Raw genomic sequence first — 20,635 nt, 5'->3', positions numbered from 1 at the left:
AGCTTTGTACACAGACCCCTACATTTCTATGCAAAAACAGTGTCATCTATGTGCAATCCACATCAGTATGTCCTTTCCGCAAATTATAAAACATGTCCTATTCTTGTCCATATTGCGGACACAAACAATCATTTCTAGTGATAGGAGTGAAAAACGTGCAGCTTGCACACAAAATGCATCAATATTTTGTGAATCTGTGGTTTGTGGACCACAATAAGGACACAGTCATGCCCATAAGGCCTTATATGGGCTCATACTATCTCCACCTATCGCTGGAGAAAGTTGAGTTAGTAATACAATATATTTAACACTTTCATCAACCTATTATCGGTACCAGATTAGCCACCAATGAATTTAAAACTGGGGAGGGAGGGGGGTCTGCCCTCTGCTGCCTGGCAGCACCTGATCTCTTACAGGGGGCTATGATATGCACAATTAACCCCTCAGGTGCGGCACCTGAGGGGTTAATTGTGCGGATCACAGCCCCCTGTAAGAGATCGGATGCTGCCAGGCAGTAGGGGGCAGTTATGTCCACAGTTCTTAGTATATTCTAACTTGAAGCATCCCCATCACCATGGGAACGCCTCTGTGTTAGAATATACTGTCGGATCTGAGTTTTCATGATGTAACTCAAATCCGATGGTATATTCTAACATAGAGGCGTTCCCATGGTGATGGGGACGCTTCAAGTTAAAATATACCATTGGATTGGAGAAAACTCTGATAGGGACTCTTGACTTTACATTAAAAGTCAATGGGGGATGGATCCATTTGCAATTGCACCATATTGTGTCAACGTCAAACGGATCCGTCCCTATTGACTTGCATTGTAAGTCAGGAGGGATCTGTTTGGCTCCGCACGGCCAGGCGGACACCAAAATGACTTTTTTTTTTAACTTTTCTTCATGTCTGGTGATCCTCCAAAAATCATCGAGGACACACAGAAGAAAAAACGGACACGGATCACGGAACAGCAGAAACCCCGTTTTGCGGACCGTGAAAAAATACGTGTCGTGTGCATGAGGCCTCATACTGATGTACGTGTCGTGTGCATGAGGCCTCATACTGATGTAAAATTTAGAGATTATCCAACATATCCTGCTTGGAGGACATGTTTGAGCTCGAGCACTGTGCCAAGATTTCTCAAGTAGCTCGGAACCTAACGATAAACCTACCTGTGCCGTATGGGCAATACCAGGAGCCAGTGGGCGAATTACAGGAACGCAAGGTCTGACTCACAGCAATCTCCCAGTAACCTCCAGCATGTGACCATGCATACAATGGGAGGAGGCAGAGAGCTCTGAGCCCCACCCAAGACTGGCTGATATAGCTAGATGGAAATAAAGGCACATTCAGACTAGGAGTTTTTACACCTCCCAAAAATTCTATATACAAACTACAGATTGGCGTGGTATTAAAAAGCAGGAAGTGCTCAACCCCATATGCAGTGGTGCATCTATACGGGGGGGGGGGGGGGGGGCAGATCCTGCACTTGTGGCCCGCTGCTAATGGCAATCCCCAGCAAAAATGCATACAATGGACCACAAGTACCACAATGGACATTCTACACAGGATAGCAAATGTGTCGATGTAACAAACAGTAAAAATAATATAACGATAACAAAGACAGGTGCACTCTGCGGTCTTACTAACCCTTTATACTGATGTAAAATTTAGAGATTAGCCAACATGCAGGAATTTTTTTCTCCACTAATAAAATGTTCTTCCGAATGGAAACCTAATGGACCCCATTGTAGTTAACGAGATCTGTTAGGCTCCATTCCTGTCAGTCATGTGCCGTATCCAGCCCTTCCGTTATTTTCAATCTTCTGCTGCTATAATTGAGCAGTAGAACCGAAATTTTACTTTCAATATATTTCCCTTTACTGTTCACATACACGCTCATTCTTTTAGATGTCTGTGAAAATTGTAAAATGCTGAATATATAAAATCAAATATCCTAATTTGATCACTATGCACTCCATCCAAAGCAGCTGCTAAAGAGAGATTTCTCAGTTACTGTGATATGTCTGAACTGTTAATACATCTCAGTCGGGGCATGGCATGATTACGTGGCACTGTGTTTATTCTGGGCAATGTTTCACGTCTATGATGATGTCCAGTAATCAAGTTGTACATTCATATGGAGATTTTTGTGAACCGCTGTTCTCTGAGGGCCCTGCACTGTAAGGTTTTCTGAGGCCTTTCTTCATACTTTCTCCATCTTCTGCTTTGCCTCTAATGTGACCTGTCAGTGAAGTGGGCCTTTCAATAACTGGAAATCAGATACATTACCCTGTGTGAGAAAGATTTTTTTTTTTAAACCTAAAAATGACAAAATAGGCATCTGAATAAGGTATCAATTTGAATAAAACATGAATTGTATGCATTGCAAAATACATTCGCAATCAAGTTCGAATAATTTATATGGAAAGAATATTATTTTCTTCTGACATAGCAAATAATGCATGTAAGTTTCATGGTTGTATGCTTCCATATTCTATAAAAAGTACATGTAGTAGAGGCAAGGTTCCTTTTAAACTGTACAATAGGGAAATAATAGCGATAAAAGTACAATTTAATACAGAACTAAAAGCATATGCCCTTCTTTAAACATTATTTTACAGCATGCATATAGAATTATTATTAGAGATGGCCTTGTGGTTCACCCGGCAGTCGTTTCATGGCGAACTTTGCAATTCGCCGAGCATGGGAACATATGGCAATGTCCGTTAGAGCCATATTCTTTTGCATTGCGCCAATCTTTGACCCATGACACAACCATCAGGTGGGACAGGACAGCCAATTGAGACATTTCAGCACATGGACACACCCCCACCCTATCACAGACCCCGATCTGGCAGCCATTTTATATTCTGTGTTTTGCCAGTGTAGGGAAAGGTTGCTTTGTGGAGCAGGGACAGGCTGTTAGGGACACCAAACTGTAGCTAATAGGGCCAAAAAAGTCCTTTTAATGACTGGTATAGGTGCGCTATCGATAGGTGTGATATACAGAGGGGTGTGATATACTTATAATATACTTTTTAACACGGATAGTATATTATAGTGCATTTGTATTGTGCAGGAGTTGTGTGCGGTTCTGCTGCGATTGCGCAGCTATATAGAGGGACAAACACTATTGGAATAACTAATTGCAACTGTTGTGATATACCTGTTGCCCCCCAAAAAACGATTGAGGGGTGCAATATACCTGCTTCCACAAAATACTGATTGAGGCCTGCGATATACCTGCTTCCACAAAATACTGATTGAGGGGTCCAATATATCTGCTTCCACAAAATATTGATTATGGGGTTCTATATACCTGCTTCCATCAAATATTTATTGAGGCCTGCGATACACCTGCTTCCACAAAATACTGATTAAGAAGTTTGATAAACTTTCATCCACAAAATACTGATTGAGGGGTGCAATATACCTGCTTCCGCAAGATACTGATTAAGAGGTTTGATATACCTGCTTCCACAAAATACAGATTGAAGGGTGCGATATACCTGCTTTCACCAAATATTGATTAAGGGGTACTTTATACCTGCTTCCACAAAATACCGATTGAGGGGTGTGATACAACTGCTTCCACAAAATATTGAATTAAGGGGTTCTATATACCTGCTTCCACAAAATACTGATTAAGGGAATTGATATGCCTACTTCCACCAAATATTGATTGAGGCCTGCGATATACCTGCTTCCACAAAATACTGATTAAGGGGATTGATATACCTGCTTCCACCAAATATTGATTGAGGCCTGCGATATACCTGCTTTCACAAAATACTTATTAAGGGGTTTAATAAACCTGCTTCCACAAAATACTGATTGAGGGGTGCGATATACCTGCTTCCACAAAATACTAATTAAGGGGTTTGATATGCATAATTCCACAAAATACAGATTGAGTGGTGCGATATACCTGCTTCCACCAAATATTGATTAAGGGGTTCTATATACCTGCTTCCACAAAATACTGATTAAGGAGTGCGATATACCTGCTTCCACAAAATACTGAATAAGGGGTTTGATATACCTGCTTCCACAAAATACAGATTGAGGGGTGCAATATACCTGCTTCCACCAAATATTGATTAAGGGGTTCTATATACCTGCTTCTACAAAATACTGATTAAGGGGATTGATATAACTGCTTCCACCAAATATTAATTGAGGCCTGCAATACACTTACTTCCACAAAATACTGATTAAGGGGTTTGATATACCTGCTTTCACCAAATATTGATTAAGGGGTTTTATATACCTGCTTCCTGAAAATACTGATTAAGTTGTTTTTATATACTTGCTTACACAAAATACTGATTAAGGGGTTCTATATACCTACTTCCACAAAATACTGATTGAGGGGTGCGATATACCTGCTTCCTTCAAATATTGATTGAGGCCTGCGATACACCTTCTTCCAAAAAATACTGATTAAGTGGTTCGATATAACAGCTTCCAACAAATATGGATTGAGGTTTGCGATATACCTGCTTCGACAATTACTGCTCTTCTCTAGGGACTTTGACACAGGGTAATTTTGAAAAAACACAGGCAGAGGAAGAGGCAGGCCGTTCCGCAGGGGTGGTAGGGGTCGAGCAGGTGCACCAGGCCGGAGCCTAAATGGAAGTTGGAGAAGGTGTGTACGATTACGTCAAAGGACGGTTGAGTGGCTCACTTAGCCTTCCGCTTCTGCACCCTCCTCATCCTTTCTATCTGCACCCTCCTCACTTTCTGCTATGTGCATCCCCAAAGACACCCCCACCACCATAGTCCCTCCACTCGAGTCAGAGGAATAATTTTCCCATCCATTCCCGGGTCTTACGAATGGACAGCCATTCTTGGCATCAGATGAGGTAGAGGAGGTAGCAACATCTGCCACCTAGCGGTCTGACGACATTACCCAGATCAGCCCAAGGAGGTTGGTCCCCGCTGTTGCTGCCTACTCCGAGATCTCTAATGTCAGTGGTGGTGAAGGTGACGATGATGACGTGTCAATGGACGTCACGTGGGTGCCCACAAGAGAGGAGGAGGAGGGGAGTTCAGAGGGAGAGACTGAGCAGCAGATAGGGAGAAGAATAAGAAGAACCAGGCAGAACTCGCAGTGCACCGGAGGAAAAAAGCAGACTGCAAATGTATCTGGAGCGAGCTATCCACCATGCACGGTCACATCTTGATCTCTCAGGATGCAGGCACATGGCTCTGCAGTGTGTTCTTTTTTTAACATGTCAGCTGCTGACAATAGTGTTGTCATCTGCAGCCTGTGCTGTCAACTAGTGATGAGCGGGAGGTGCCATATTCGATTTTGCGATATTTCACAAATATTCGATTGAATATTCCTATTATATTTGTCGAAATCGAATATTCAAAATTATTTCATTTATCGCGAATAATATGCGATTTAAATAATCGAGTATTGCGATTTTTAACTTAAGGCTAGTACTTTCCTCTTGGTTTAATATCTAGAATTAGCGAAGATGACGAATGTATTCGTCATATTCCTCAAAACGAAGATTCTATCAATCAAATAGGAAAGTTAACTATAGAGACAGCTACGTTTAATTCTCTATGCGATTATATTACTTTGCTTTTTTTTTTTTAAACAGAATAGTTAAATACTTGATTATTATAATGATTCTATTTATAAAAAAAAGGAAAGGAATATAATCGCATAGCGAATTACACATAGCTGTCTCTATAGTCAACTTTGCTATTTGATTGCTAGAATTAGCGAAATTGATGAATAGGTAGCTAAAACGAAGATGGAGAATACTTTGTTATCTTCATTTTGTGGAATATGACGAATACATTCGTCATATTCGCTAATTCTACCAAGCCAACTATAATAAACCAGGTCCAAGTTGAAATCGCAATTCGATTATTATAACGTGAATTAATCGAATAGCGATTTCAACTTAGCACTGCTATATTTCATATTAGGCTAGAATTAACAAATATGGACTATAGCAGTACTAAGTTGAAATCGCCATGCGCATTGCGATTTCAACTTGATGCTGCTGCTGGGTCTCAACTAAACCAGGTCCAAGTTGAAATCGCAATGCGATTAATTCAAGTTATAATAATCGAATTTCGATTTCAACTTAGCACTGCTATATTCCATATTCGTTAATTCTAGCCTAATATGGAATATAGCAGTACTAAGTTGAAATCACAATTCGATTAATTCAAGTTATAATAATCGAATTGCGATTTCAACTTGGACCTGGTTTACTATAATTGGCTTGGTAGAATTAGCGAAATATAACGAATGTATTCGTCATATTCCACAAAACGAAGATAACTAAGTATTCTCCATCTTCGTTTTAGCTACCTATTCATCAACTTCGCTAATTCTAGAAATCATATAGGAAAGTTTACTATAGAGACAGCTAAGTTTAATTCGCTATGCGATTATATTACTTTGCTTTTTTTATAAATAGAATAATTATATTTATAAAAAAGCTAAGTAATATAATCGCATAGCGAATTAAACTTAGCTGTCTCTATAGTAAACTTTCCTATATCATTGCTAGAATTAGCGAAGTTGATGAATAGGTAGCTAAAACGAAGATAGAGAATACTTTGTTTTCTTTGTTTTGTGGAATATGACGAATACATTCATCATATTTGCTAATTCTACCAAGCCAACCATAGTAAACCATGTCCAAGTTGAAATCGCAATTCGATTATTATAACTTGAATTAATCGAATTGCGATTTCAATGCAATTCTCAAATCCAACAGTACATTCTGGTATATGGAGACGTTCCCATGGTGATGGGGACGCTCCATGAGCATGGAAGTCGGCAGAAGCGGCAACGGGCACTGACTGGAGCAGCCAGGAAGCCAGGAATCCTAAGGACAGGTAAGAACAACTTTAGGGAAGTGGTAAAGGAAAAATATAACAATAAAAAAAAAAATATGAAAAAAAAAAACAATATTCGATTTCGCAATTCGAATATTCACGCTCAACACTACTGTCAACGCATAAGTCGCGGTAACCCCAACACTCACCTAGGGACGACTGCTTTAAGAAGGCACCTGGCCTCCCATCACCGAGCCCAGTGGCTGCAACGCCGTCAGAACCCACAAAGTCACACTCCCGGTGCTCCACATCCTGGAGGTATATTAGACGGGCAGTGGATAACAATTTTACTGTAGGCCAGTGATACGGAACGTCTTAGCAGGAGGCAGCATTTCAGCAACATGTTGGAATAGTACGTGTGCACAAGCCTACATACTGACTGATGGTCTGCCCCATTCAACTTCTGGGTCTCCAAATTGGGCACATGGCCTGAGCTTGCCCTTTACGCCTTGGAGGTGCTGGCCTGCCTTGCGGCCAGTGCATTGTTTAAACGTGTGTTTAGCACGGCAGGGTGGGTGATCAAGGATAAGCGCAGCCGCCTGTCCACAGCCAATGTGGACAAGCTTACGTTCATTAAAATGAACCATTCATGGATCCCATAGGACTAATCCATACCTTGTGCTGAATAGACAAGTATACTGGCCACACTCAGCCATTGTTAGACTCCAGCGCACTTTCTCTTTGCATTCTCTTTTCTATTCCCCCCCCCCCAAAAAATGGAAGGATTTTTTTTTATAAAACAACAAAAAGACTGTTGGCTACCTCCTCCTCCTCCACCACCGTCGCTTCCACCTACACCCTCCACTGCCTCCTCAACCTCCCACTCCACTTTGACTTTTGCCTCCTAGTTCAAGATTATTATTATTATTTTTTTTATATTCTATGTTATTCAAAGTCATTTCCATATCCATATTAGTTTGCAGGGCAATTGTCTTGCTCTTACCCCATTTTGCTTCCTTTCGCAGCTCTATTCCCCTTACTATGACTATTTTACAGCCATTTTAGTGCACCTAAGTTCGGGTCCACATTGACTTCAATGGGTTTGGGTTTGGGTTTGAGTTCGGGTCAAGTTCGGGTCCCGAACCCAAACTAACATCCACAGATCCGCTCAGCCCTAATCAAAAATTCTTAAAGATAGGGAGTAATCAAAATATACAACCAAAATGACACCTATTGGCTGAATAGTGTCACAAGGAAAGACAGAAGACTGTGAACATATAAGTAAAGTTTTCCTAATAAATTGAAACCCACTGTATCAATATCAAAAGCCAATCATGTGCCATATGAACTGCACAATAATTCTGTATTGCCTAAAAACCCGATTGTGACTAGGTAAATGTCACCATAAATCGGTTATACTGTGCGGACAACAAAAAACTACTGGGTAGGTAGTATAAAAAGGTATGGAGAGAAAAAATGTCAGTGTCCAGTCTTATCTAAGGTACCTCCAGCCAAAAAGCCACTGACATAAATGTGATTAAATCTCAACGGGGCTAACAGTTACATGTTGCTAGTAACCATCCCAGGAGACCGTCACTCCAAAACCCTAACTACCTGCCCCCAAAAAGCTAAAAATTTTGCGCCTAAAAATAGGCTTGACGCGTTTCATTAAAAAAGAATCATCAGGAGCGGCTTTAAGTGCACATGGTGAATTATAGCAAAGCAAGCGCCGCCACACTGATGCATATAAAATTAGTTTACTTTAAGAGTAAAAATTTAATAGACAGCAGATTGTGCAGGCGATTGTAGAGAGGAAAGCTTTCCTCGTCAGCAGAGACCACTGCTATTACATGCAGCAATCACTAATGCCATAACTCGTCCCCATACAGAATCATTATTTGCTGACAGCAGTGTGATTAGACACCATGATCTCCCACAGCAAACAATGATTTTTAAACCTGTTGAAATACTTTTTTGTCTAACTTTACACCAGCTCATGAAGTTCTATATATACTGGCTCCAGGTCCCTTCTCCAAGTTATTTGCTTCTGCCTCTAGCGTTCCTTGGACTTGCAGTTCTACTGATTGTTGCTTCCGATTATAACTTCAGCTGTTTCAGAGTGGTCAGCTTTTTGACTCTTGATTAGGGTTGAGAGAACCCAAACTGTAAAGTTCGGGTTCGTACCGAACTTTATGGTGTTCGGCACCCGAACCCGAACATTTCAGTAAAAGTTCGGGTTCGGTGTTCGGGTAATATTAATATACCATCGGATCCGCACCTGAGGGGTTAATTGTGCGGATCACAGCCCCCTGTAAGAGATCAGGTGCGGACAGATCCGACAATATATTCTAACACAAAGGCGTTCCCATTGTGATGGGGACGCTTCAAGTTAGAATATACTAAGAACTGTGTACATAACTGCTCCCTGCTGCCTGGCAACACCGATCTCTTACAGGGGGCTGTGATCTGCATAATTGACCCCTCAGGTGCCGCAGCTGAGGGGTTAATTGTGCGTATCTCAGCCCCCTGTGAGAGATAGGTTGCTACCAGGCAGCAGGGGGCCAGACCCCCTCCCTCCTGATTATTAAAATCACTGGTGGCCAGTGCGGCCACCCCTCCCTCCCTCCCCTGTATTAAATTCATTGGTGGCCAGTGCGGCCCCCCCGGCCCATCCTCCCTCCCTCCCCAGTATTAAAACCATTGGTGGCCAGTGCAGCCCCCCTCCCTATTAAAATAATTGGTGGCTATTGCGGGCCCCACCCACCACCTATTAAAATCATTGGTGGTTAGTGCTGCCCCCCACCCCCACCCACCCCTATTTAAATCATTGGTTAACAACCCCCCCTCATTGGTGGCAGCGGAGCAGCAGTTCCGATCAAAGTCCCAGTTTAATCGCTGGGGCTCCGATCGGTTACCATGGCAGCCAGGACGCTACTGCAGTCCTGGCTGCCATGGTTACTTAGCACTTTTAGCAGCATTATACTTACATGCGCTGTCTGTGGCCGGACGACGCTCCTCCTACTAGTAATTGAGACCTGTCACTTACCAGTAGGAGGAGCGCCGTCCGGCCATAGACAGCACACGTAAGTATAATGCTGCTAAAAGTGCTAAGTAACGATGGCAGCCAGGACTGCAGTAGCGTCATGGCTGCCATGGTAACTGATCGGAGCCCCAGCGATTAAACTGGGACTCCGATCGGAACTGCCGCTCCGCTGCCACCAATGATGGGGGGGTTGTTAAGCTGTGGCCACTGCCACCAATGATTTTAATTAGGGATGGGGGGGAGAGGGGAGACCGCACTGGACACCAATGATTTTAATAGGGGGGCCGCACTAACCACCAATGATTTTAATAGGGGGTCGGGGGGGCCGCACTGGCCACCAATGATTTTAATACTGGGGAGGGAGGGAGGGGGGCCGCACTGTCCGCCAATGATTTTAATACTGGGGAGGGAGGGAGGGGGGCCGCACTGGCCACCAATGATTTTAATACTGGGGAGGGAGGGGGGTCTGGCACCTGCTGCCTGGTAGCAACCGATTTCGCACAGGAGGCTGAGATCCGCACAATTAACCCCTCAGGTGCGGCACCTGAGGGGTCAATTGTGCAGATCACAGCCCCCTATAAGAGATCGGGTGCTGCCAGGCAGCAGGAAGCAGTTATGTACACAGTTCTTAGTATATTCTAACTTGAAGCGTCCCCATCACCATGGGAACACCTTTGTGTTAGAATATACTGTTGGATCTGAGTTTTCACAATCGTGAAAACTCAGATCTGAAAAAGCGAATAATATTATTTTCCGTCATAACCATGTTATAACGGAACATAATAAAGTGAAGTTCGGGTCCCCATTGACTTCAATGGGGTTCGGGTCCAAGTTCGGATCAAGTTCGGGTCCCGAAGCCAACTTTTTAAAAAGGTTCAGCCAAATTCCCCGAACACGATCATCTTGGTGTTCACTCAACTCTACTCTTGATCCCTTTACCTCATTTAAGGACTCAGTCTACTACATGATTCTTCGGTACTGTTCCTGATTGTTCTCCTAAGACCATCTACACAAACACTCTTTATGGCACATGCTATATATGCACCGTAATTTCTGACCTCTTGAGCTTCGATAATTTTGAAAAGAGGCATGAAAAGATATATGACTTAGCAGGATGTGTGGGGCCTGTTGCAGTCTGCCATATTTACTATAATAAACACCAGAAACCAGGATAAACTGTAGCTGACATCAGCTCCTAACTGGTCCGAATAGATTTTATCTAAGGGTGGGTTCACATCAATGCATACAAAAAAAAGTATACGTTAAACGGATACCATACAGTGACATCTGTTCACCATAGATTTGCATTGTTAAAAAAACTAAAACATAACACACATATACTTATTTTTACCATTGCAAAAAAAAACAAAAACTTTTTTTTACTGGACTCTGCAGGAGGTGTGCTGTATTTTATATATTTTTTTACATATACAGTATGTCAAATGGATGCATAAAACCCACCCTAATTTGAAAGTGCTCCAGTTGTCCTCCACAAAGACAGCAATAGTCAATAATGTCATGGTGACACTGACAAATATAGCCATAGATGCTTGCCCATGTATACACACAGCAATATCGGGAGAATCAGTGGCCTGCTTTGAACAAATTTCCCAAAATTTTGCCTTTATGGGGGCAGTTGCCTTCCTATGTTTATACACACAAATGGTAGCAATGGAAGAAACAGTAGCTTGTTCTGAACAAGATGTCCCCTGACTGCCACCTATGCTTATTTAAGCACTTATAAATGGTAGAAAAATGTCAACAGGTTTTTGGGAAAAAAATACAAGACCCATTGAATAGTAGTAGTACACATGGCTGTTGACACACTAAAATACTGTATGCTTATTTGCCCATATAAACTGTAGAAATATTGCAACTGGTTTTTGAGAAACAGAAAAAGGCGTATATATAATACCATCAATGGCCTTTAGCTCAAGGGGTACACTCTTCAAAATAGATAAATTACACAAAGAAAGGAGTGCGACCACATCCAATTTTTTAAAGATTAAAAAATACCATTTTATTTATATCACAATAAAAAGACATGTATTATAGTACATAAGTATGTGTACACAGGGGAAATTCACAGATGTAAATCACCCCTTCAGCAGACCCATAGCACTAAATTTGCGCCAAAATACACCTCCTTATATAATACTCTCTGGGAGCTCCCATGCAGATCACATGGAGGGGATATGAAATGGGGCTAATAGTTAAACTGTGCACATGCTATCGGTATGGATAATGTGCCTCACTACTGCGGCCTTGATCTACAAATTTAAACAGAGCCGAGAGGTGCACAGCATGGCTGTTATTACATACCGGAATGCAGGGGCTGCTGAACGGGTGAAAATGGCTCCTCAACGCGCGTTTCGCGTATAGTTGCTTCCTCAGGAGGAGTTAAAAAACAGGGGACAGGAAACAGATTAAAAAGTAGCCGCTCACCAATCAGGTGCTGAACTTGCGATCATGTGATGCATCACGTGATCATTGCGTCACTATAGCGGCGCATGGTCAGTCCGCATCCGCCGCATCACTATACTTCCGCCCTTCCCCTGAGGCCGATAGCGGGGAGGGCGATCAGTCAGATCGCCATCGCCTCCATCAGGCCTACACATGAGAGAAAGTGCCGAAGTGGACCAGCAGATCGAACGACCATGCGCACAAGTAACTAATATGTATCACAGCACTGGTGATCACCCATATCCATGTGTCTACAGCAATACACTATTGTATGATAAATGGTTGACAAATGCTTATAGGGTCAATAATATTACAACCATTATCATATTCTAATGAAAACCAAGTGCAAGTGCATAACATAAAAAATTCATATTACTATATATACTCCAATTTTTAATTCATAAATAAAAATGACTATCGAAAAAATAATAAATAAATGTAGATATAAAGTGCTACTGCTTATTATACTTTAACTAGTGAAAAGTTCATAGTCCTGAATCATACTCTATAATTAATATATCTATATCATAATTTAAAGTGCAAGTGCATAATATTCTTAGATCATGAAAAATTTGTATCAATATATACTCATGATTTACAATTTATAACTCAAAAAACAGATTATTCCCTACAATTAATGGTGCATTGCAAAATTATTGCGGCTTAATCAATGAGATAAATAGATTAATCCAGAACATACTGAATCTATCATATTAATATCATCTAGCCATCTACAATTAGTGCCTATAAATGATGTTGTATACATTGCTAAAACTCCTAAATAATATGGAATTATACACACATGAACAAGTATGGTAAAAATACTACAAATATGATACATATATAAGAAAACCAGAAGGATCTCAATTTACGGCAAAAATAAGGCCTAATTCATTAGATGGTGTATCAGGATCCAAATGACGCGCAGAACACGGCATGCATCAATTTTTATGGTGAGTCGGCAAACTGAAAGAAATTATGTAAAACAAAAATTAGTATACACATTATACCTATTATATGACAACAAAATATTTAAAAAGAGATGGGTAAATAAATCCCATATCCACCCCTGAAATGATGTCACTGTTTAGAGGAAGGAGCCGAAGCCAAAGCTTTCGTTCAGTCCCTTGGGGGTCAGAGTTTTTAATCTGAAAATCCATCTGGTCTCGATCTGGGCTAGGATTTTACTGTAATTGCCCCCTCTAATCCCCAAGTGTACTCTGTCAATTCCTCTAAACCTCAGTCCAATTGGATTACTTGAGTGATGGATTTTGAAATGTTTAGGGAGGGTTTTCAAATCATTCAAATCCACAATTTCTTTAGCTTTTTCAATGTCCCGCACATGTTCTCTTACTCTTTTGCGGAACTCCCTTGTGGTCAGGCCAATGTAGATCTTATTACATGGACAGGTCGCATAATAAATGATGCCAGTAGACATGCAAGAGATGTATTCTCTGATCTCATAAATTCTACTTTTATCGGAATCTGTAAACTGAGTTGACCTATCCATGTTAGCGCATGCTTTGCAGGCGCCACATGGATAGGACCCCTTAATCAGGGTTTGATCATTTATTTTGCGCCCTGATATATAGTGGCTGCGTACTATTGTGTCTTTTAAGTTCTTAGAACGTCTTGCCGTTAAAAGAGGTTTCTCTGAAATACAGTTGCTCAGTTTAGTATCCGTCTTGAGAATATTCCAATGTTTGTTTAGAATTTCATATAGCTGTTTCCACTGATTATTATAGTTTGTAATAAACCTTATATCCTGATTAGTAGTGGATGCCATCTCCCCAGTTTCTTTCTCCTTATTTGGACATAATAGTTGTTCTCTTTTGCGTCCCTTCGCTAATTGGACACCCTTTCTGATCTGTCTGTTGCTATATCCTCTTTCTTTAAACCGATTTTTTAGTTTTTCAGATTCCTCCAGGTAGTTTATCTCGTTTGAGCATATTCTTTTAAGGCGTATAAACTGACCTTTAGGTATTCCATCAATTGTGGATCTCGGATGCGCTGAGTTGGCATGTAGTAAAGAATTGACTGCAGTTGTTTTCCTGTATATTTCTGTTTGCAGTTTTCCTTTATCATCAGCTGTGATCTTAATATCCAAGAAATCGATTGCACGTCCTGCTTTGAAGGAGAGCTTGATGTTAGACATATTGTTGTTCAACATACTCATAAATGTATTGAGATCTTCCATGGTGCCCTCCCATATGAACAGTATATCGTCGATATATCGAAGAAACAGTAGCTTGTTCTGAACAAGATGTCCCCTGACTGCCACCTATGCTTATTTAAGCACTTATAAATGGTAGAAAAATGTCAACAGGTTTTTGGGAAAAAAATACAAGACCCATTGAATAGTAGTAGTACACATGGCTGTTGACACACTAAAATACTGTATGCTTATTTGCCCATATAAACTGTAGAAATATTGCAACTGGTTTTTGAGAAACAGAAAAAGGCGTACCCTGATTGTAACCAGAATATACACTGCTATTGATGCACTAAACTACGCTTAGGCTACTTTCACACTCGCGTTTAGTGCAGATCTCTCATGGATCTGCACAGACGGATCTGCACCAATAATACAATCGCATGTATCCGTTCAGAACGGATCCATTTTATTGTCTTTAACATTGCCAAAACTGATCCGTCTTGAACACCATTGAAAGTCAATGGGGGGCGGATCCGTTTTCTATTGTGCTATATTGTGTCAGTGAAAATTGATCTGTCCCCTTTAAATTACATTGTGTGTCAGGACGGACGGACATTTGCCTTCACATCGTCAGGCCGACACCAAAATGCTGCAAGCAGCGTTTTGGCGTCTGCCTCCAGAGAGTATTAGAGGCGGAATGGGGGGAAACTGATGCATTCTAAGCAGATCCTTATCCATTCAGAATGCATTAGGGCAAAACTGATCCGTTTTGGACTGATTGTGAGAGCCCTGAAATGGATCTCACAAATGGAAACCAAAACGTCAGTGTGAAATTATTTGCACATATATAAATGGTAGAAAAATTGAACAAGGTTTTTAGTAAAATAAAGTACAAGCTCAATTGAATGATCCCTGAGTGTCAAATTTGCACTGCTATTGACCCACTAAAATACTGTACGCTTCTTTGCACAGTTATCAACAGTAGAAAAATTGCAACATGTTTTGGGAAACTACAAAAATGCCCAATTGGACGTCCCCTGGGTGTGACAAAAATATGCACTCTTATGCTGCTGTTTATGCACTAAGATACACCTATTGCACATACGGTAATAATAGTCCAAACTGTAGAAGCTTTGCAATAGGTTTTTGGAAAGAAAAATACAACATTTTGCAGAATCTGTGGCACAATGTATGCTGCTGGTAATGCTGGGAAATATGCCTATTACACACATGAACTTTAGAAGCTTTGCAACAGGTTTTTAGAAAGAAAGAGGATGGCTTCTGTATAGGGATGAGCGAACTCGAACTGTATAGTTCGGGTTCGTACCGAATTTTGGGGTGTCCGTGACACGGACCCGAACCCGGACATTTTCGTAAAAGTCCGGGTTCGGGTTCGGTGTTCGTCGCTTTCTTCGCGCTTTTGTGACGCTTTCTTGGCGCTTTTTGAAAGGCTGCAAAGCAGCCAATCAACAAGCGTCATACTACTTGCCCCAAGAGGCCATCACAGCCATGCCTACTATTGGCATGGCTGTGATTGGCCAGAGCACCATGTGACCCAGCCTCTATTTAAGCTGGAGTCACATAGCGCCGCCCGTCACTCTGCTCTGATTAGCGTAGGGAGAGGTTGCGGCTGCGACAGTAGGGCGAGATTAGGCAGATTAACTCCTCCAAAGGACTTGATTAACTGATCGATCTGCAGCTGTGGATCATTGAGCTGCTGATCCTCAATTGCTCACTGTTTTTAGGCTGCCCAGACCGTTTGTCAGTCACATTTTTCTGGGGTGATCGGCGGCCATTTTGTGTCTTGTGGTGCGCCAGCACAAGCTGCGACCAAGTGCATTTAACCCTCAATGGTGTGGTTGTTTTTTGGCTAAAGCCTACATCAGGGTGAAGCTGTCACACCAAGTGCATTTAACCAGCAATAGTCTGTTCATTTTTTGGCCATATACAAAATCAGGGGCAAGCTGCGCCTGTCACCAAGTGCATTTAACCCTCAATGGTGTGGTTGTTTTTTGGCTAAAGCCTACATCAGGGTGAAGCTGTCACACCAAGTGCATTTAACCAGCAATAGTCTGTTTATTTTTTGGCCATATCCCAGTCTAATTCTGTCACTAAATCCATACCGGTCACCCAGCGCCTAAATACTAGGCCTCAAATTTATATCCCGCTAAATCTGTCCTTAGTGCTGTAGCTGGGCGAGTTATTTAGTGTCCGTTCAAGCACATTTCTTGTTCTGGGTTGAAATACAATTCCCAATTTAGCAATTTCATAATTTAGTGGTTTCTGCTATATCAGAGCTATTTGAAATCTATCCCTAAAAGGGTATATAATATTCAAGGTGCACATTGGGTCATTCAGAATAACTTCACACACACCCGCTACTGTGTATTTCCAAGTCTAATTCTGGCACTAAACCCATACCTGTCACCCAGCGCCTAAATACTAGGCCTCAAATTTATATCCAGCTAAATCTGTCCCTAGTGCTGTAGCTGGGCGAGTTATTTAGTGTCCGTTCAAGCACATTTCTTGTTCTGGGTTGAAATACAATTCCCAATTTAGCAATTTCATAATTTAGTGGTTTCTGCTATATCAGAGCTATTTGAAATCTATCCCTAAAAGGGTATATAATATTCAAGGTGCACATTGGGTCATTCAGAATAACTTCACACACACCCGCTACTGTGTATTTCCAAGTCTAATTCTGGCACTAAACCCATACCTGTCACCCAGCGCCTAAATACTAGGCCTCAAATTTATATCCCGCTAAATCTGTCCTTAGTGCTGTAGCTGGGCGAGTTATTTAGTGTCCGTTCAAGCACATTTCTTGTTCTGGGTTGAAATACAATTCCCAATTTAGCAATTTCATAATTTAGTGGTTTCTGCTATATCAGAGCTATTTGAAATCTATCCCTAAAAGGGTATATAATATTCAAGGTGCACATTGGGTCATTCAGAATAACTTCACACACACCCGCTACTGTGTATTTCCAAGTCTAATTCTGGCACTAAACCCATACCTGTCACCCAGCGCCTAAATACTAGGCCTCAAATTTATATCCCGCTAAATCTGTCCTTAGTGCTGTAGCTGGGCGAGTTATTTAGTGTCCGTTCAAGCACATTTCTTGTTCTGGGTTGAAATACAATTCCCAATTTAGCAATTTCATAATTTAGTGGTTTCTGCTATATCAGAGCTATTTGAAATCTATCCCTAAAAGGGTATATAATATTCAAGGTGCACATTGGGTCATTCAGAATAACTTCACACACACCCGCTACTGTGTATTTCCAAGTCTAATTCTGGCACTAAACCCATACCTGTCACCCAGCGCCTAAATACTAGGCCTCAAATTTATATCCCGCTAAATCTGTCCTTAGTGCTGTAGCTGGGCGAGTTATTTAGTGTCCGTTCAAGCACATTTCTTGTTCTGGGTTGAAATACAATTCCCAATTTAGCAATTTCATAATTTAGTGGTTTCTGCTATATCAGAGCTATTTGAAATCTATCCCTAAAAGGGTATATAATATTCAAGGTGCACATTGGGTCATTCAGAATAACTTCACACACACCCGCTACTGTGTATTTCCAAGTCTAATTCTGGCACTAAACCCATACCTGTCACCCAGCGCCTAAATACTAGGCCTCAAATTTATATCCCGCTAAATCTGTCCTTAGTGCTGTAGCTGGGCGAGTTATTTAGTGTCCGTTCAAGCACATTTCTTGTTCTGGGTTGAAATACAATTCCCAATTTAGCAATTTCATAATTTAGTGGTTTCTGCTATATCAGAGCTATTTGAAATCTATCCCTAAAAGGGTATATAATATTCAAGGTGCACATTGGGTCATTCAGAATAACTTCACACACACCCGCTACTGTGTATTTCCAAGTCTAATTCTGGCACTAAACCCATACCTGTCACCCAGCGCCTAAATACTAGGCCTCAAATTTATATCCAGCTAAATCTGTCCCTAGTGCTGTAGCTGGGCGAGTTATTTAGTGTCCGTTCAAGCACATTTCTTGTTCTGGGTTGAAATACAATTCCCAATTTAGCAATTTCATAATTTAGTGGTTTCTGCTATATCAGAGCTATTTGAAATCTATCCCTAAAAGGGTATATAATATTCAAGGTGCACATTGGGTCATTCAGAATAACTTCACACACACCCGCTACTGTGTATTTCCAAGTCTAATTCTGGCACTAAACCCATACCTGTCACCCAGCGCCTAAATACTAGGCCTCAAATTTATATCCCGCTAAATCTGTCCTTAGTGCTGTAGCTGGGCGAGTTATTTAGTGTCCGTTCAAGCACATTTCTTGTTCTGGGTTGAAATACAATTCCCAATTTAGCAATTTCATAATTTAGTGGTTTCTGCTATATCAGAGCTATTTGAAATCTATCCCTAAAAGGGTATATAATATTCAAGGTGCACATTGGGTCATTCAGAATAACTTCACACACACCCGCTACTGTGTATTTCCAAGTCTAATTCTGGCACTAAACCCATACCTGTCACCCAGCGCCTAAATACTAGGCCTCAAATTTATATCCCGCTAAATCTGTCCTTAGTGCTGTAGCTGGGCGAGTTATTTAGTGTCCGTTCAAGCACATTTCTTGTTCTGGGTTGAAATACAATTCCCAATTTAGCAATTTCATAATTTAGTGGTTTCTGCTATATCAGAGCTATTTGAAATCTATCCCTAAAAGGGTATATAATATTCAAGGTGCACATTGGGTCATTCAGAATAACTTCACACACACCCGCTACTGTGTATTTCCAAGTCTAATTCTGGCACTAAACCCATACCTGTCACCCAGCGCCTAAATACTAGGCCTCAAATTTATATCCAGCTAAATCTGTCCCTAGTGCTGTAGCTGGGCGAGTTATTTAGTGTCCGTTCAAGCACATTTCTTGTTCTGGGTTGAAATACAATTCCCAATTTAGCAATTTCATAATTTAGTGGTTTCTGCTATATCAGAGCTATTTGAAATCTATCCCTAAAAGGGTATATAATATTCAAGGTGCACATAGGGTCATTCAGAATAACTTCACACACCCGCTACTGTGCATTTCCAAATCTAATTCTGTCACTAAACCCATACCTGTCACCCAGCGCCTAAATACTAGGCCTCAAATTTATATCCCGCTAAATCTCTCGTTACCGCTGTCCTGTTGTGGCTGGGAAAGTTATTTAGTGTCCGTCAAAGCACATTTTTTGTTCTGGGTTGAAATACAATTCCCAATTTAGCAATTTCATAATTTAGTCGTTTCTGCTATATCAGAGCTATTTGAAATCTATCCCTAAAAGGGTAGATCATATTGAAGGTGCACATAGGGTCATTCAGAATAACTTCACACACACGCTTCTGTGCATTTCCAAGTCTAATTCTGTCACTAAATCCATACCGGTCACCCAGCGCCTAAATACTAGGCCTCAAATTTATATCCCGCTGAATTTGAATACAATACATTGGGCCAAATAATATATTTGTTGTTGTGGTGAACCATAACAATGAGAAAAACATCTAGTAAGGGACGCGGACGTGGACATGGTCGTGGTGGTGTTAGTGGACCCTCTGGTGCTGGGAGAGGACGTGGCCGTTCTGCCACATCCACACGTCCTAGTGTACCAACTACCTCAGGTCCCAGTAGCCGCCAGAATTTACAGCGATATATGGTGGGGCCCAATGCCGTTCTAAGGATGGTAAGGCCTGAGCAGGTACAGGCATTAGTCAATTGGGTGGCCGACAGTGGATCCAGCACGTTCACATTATCTCCCACCCAGTCTTCTGCAGAAAGCGCACAGATGGCGCCTGAAAACCAACCCCATCAGTCTGTCACATCACCCCCATGCATACCAGGGAAACTGTCTCAGCCTCAAGTTATGCAGCAGTCTCTTATGCTGTTTGAAGACTCCGCTGGCAGGGTTTCCCAAGGGCATCCACCTAGCCCTTCCCCAGCGGTGAAAGACATAGAATGCACTGACGCACAACCACTTATGTTTCCTGATGATGAGGACATGGGAATACCACCTCAGCATGTCTCTGATGATGACGAAACACAGGTGCCAACTGCTGCGTCTTTCTGCAGTGTGCAGACTGAACAGGAGGTCAGGGATCAAGACTGGGTGGAAGACGATGCAGGGGACGATGAGGT

The sequence above is a fragment of the Bufo gargarizans genome, chromosome 4 (genome assembly GCF_014858855.1).
Source record: "Bufo gargarizans isolate SCDJY-AF-19 chromosome 4, ASM1485885v1, whole genome shotgun sequence".
In the NCBI taxonomy this organism is placed as follows: Eukaryota; Metazoa; Chordata; class Amphibia; order Anura; family Bufonidae; genus Bufo; species Bufo gargarizans.
This window is presented reverse-complemented; position numbering follows the sequence as displayed.